This window comes from Orycteropus afer, unplaced genomic scaffold, assembly GCF_000298275.1.
Source record: "Orycteropus afer afer isolate SDZICR_OR568_19922 unplaced genomic scaffold, OryAfe1.0 scaffold00080, whole genome shotgun sequence".
Classification (NCBI taxonomy): Eukaryota; Metazoa; Chordata; class Mammalia; order Tubulidentata; family Orycteropodidae; genus Orycteropus; species Orycteropus afer.
Window position 1 is genome coordinate 781721 of NW_006921667.1, and position 2546 is coordinate 784266.

The window sequence follows — 2546 nt, forward strand, 5'->3', positions numbered from 1 at the left end:
AAATATATAAGAAGGATAAAATTATGTTATAGTAAGAAGAATAAAAAACATAATTCCTGATGACAATAACGAAAGTTTGTGGAAAGGTATGAAATAGATATATAATTTCCTGTATGTTATTGAAGTTAAGTTGGTACCAAATTACCATAGTTATAAATACAAGTTCATGACTGTAGTTCAGGATAATCACTAAGAAAATGTATTGGAAAAACACACACATACGCACGAGAAGAAGAAGGCTTACTACAATAAACCTACAAAGCACAAGAGCAAGTAATGCTAAAGGCCAAAGGTAAAGAGAGTTTAAACAAACAAACAAAAGTAACAAAATGGCAGAAGTAAGACACTTCTTATCAGTAATTACAGTGAGTGTAAATGGACTAAATACTCCAATCAAAAAGCAGAGAGTGGCAGCATGGATAAAAAGCAAAACAAAACAAAACAAAACAAAAAAACATGATCCACATGTGTGCAATTGGAAAGGGACATGTCTTAAACCCAAAGACACATATAGGTTGAAAGTGAAAGGATGGGAAAAATATTCCATCCGAATAATAACCAAAGAGAGTTGGGATGGCAATATTCAGACAATGTAGACTTTAAGACAAAAGAAGTTAGAAGAGATAAAGATGGGCATTACATGAAAGGATCAGTTTATCCAAAAAAAATTAGCAGTGATAAAAATAAATGCCCTCCTCATTGGGACACCTAAATACATAAAACAAACACTGGTAAAACTGAACGGAGAAATAGAAATCTGTCCTAGAAAAAGTGCAGCCAGAATGCTCCTTAGAATCACAAAAGGCCAGACTTTGTCTCACCTACTTTGGTTATATTGTCAGAAGGGAACAGTCTGGAGAAGGATATCATATTTCATAAAGGAGAGGGTCATTGAAAAAGGGGAAGATCTTCAATGTGGCTGCAATGATGAACTCAGTCGTAGCAAGGAAGGCACAGGACCAGCAGTATTTCATTTTGTTGTGCATGTGATCTCTGTGATTTTGAGACTACTCAAGAGCACCTAGTGAAAAGAGAAACATGATAACAGTTGGAGATTCAAATACAATATTTTCAATATTGCTCAGAACATCTAGAAAGATCAACAAGGAAACAAGGCCAGAATGACACTGTAAACCAATTAGACTGAACAGACTTACATAGAAAACTCCCCAAAAAAACTGTACAATATATATGCTACTGCAATGTGTGTGGATCATTTTCCATGAGAGACCACATGCTAGGTCACAAAGCAAGTCTTGATAAAGACTAAAATCATACATATTACATAATCTATTGTCTCTGACTACAATGGAGTAAAGCCAGAAATTAACAAACAACAGAAAAAAACTTGAAAATACATAAACATATTGTAAAAATTTAATTAATTAAGTTAGTGTAAATTAAACAACATGTTATTAAATTACCAATGGGTCAAGGAATAAATTAAAAGAGAAATCAGAAACTTTCAAATGAAAATGAAAACACAGTATACCAAAAATTATAAGATGCAGCAAAGACAGTACTCAGAGGGAAAGTTCTCAAATTAACAGCCTAACTCAACATCTCCAGAAACCAGAATAAGAATAACTTAAGTCTAAACCAACCAAAAGAAAAGTAATAACAAAGATCAGAGCAGAAACAAATAAAATAAAAATAGAGAAGGTCAATAAACCAGAAGTTGGTTCTTTGAAAAGATCAACAAAATTGATAAACCTTTAGTAAAGCTGACAATGAGAAAACATGCAAAGAAACAAAATAAGAAATAAAAGAGAGGACATAACAACTGACTCAATATAAATAAAGAGAATTATGACATAATATTATTAATAATTATACAGCAACAAACTGGAAAACTTAGGCAAAATGGGCAAATATTTAGATATACACAACCCACTCTAACTGACTCAAGAGGACACAGAAAGTCTCAACAGACCCATAATAAGTGAAGAGATCAAATGAATGATCATAAACCAAAAACAAAACAAAACAAAACAAAAAAATGACTTTAAGCAAATGTTTTGACTGGGAAATTGTACCAAACTTTTTAAAGAAGAATTGACACAATACTGTTTGAACTCTTCCAAAAGATAAAGAAGGCAGGAATACTCCCTAATTTATTCTGTAAAGCAAATATGATCCTGATACCCAAACCAGACAAAGACACCAAAAGAAGAGCTACAAACTAATATCTCTTATGAATATAGATGCAAAACTCCCCAACAAATCACTAGTGAACTAAATCCGGTAGCATATTAAAAGAGTAATATACCATAAAAAGTGGGATTTATTCCAGGAATGCAGGAAAGATTCAACAATAGAAAATCAGTCAAGTTAATGTACATCTCAGTAGAACAAAAGAAAAGAAACACATGGTTATATCCATGGGGGGGAGCTCTGGTAGCATAGTGGCTAAGGCACTTGACTGCTAACCAGAAGGCTGGTGGTTCAAACCCACCAGTCGCTCCTCAGAAGGAAGGTTGGGCAATCCTACTTCCGTAGTGATACTGCCTCCGAAACCCAAGGAGGGGTCGCTATGAGTCAGGGCT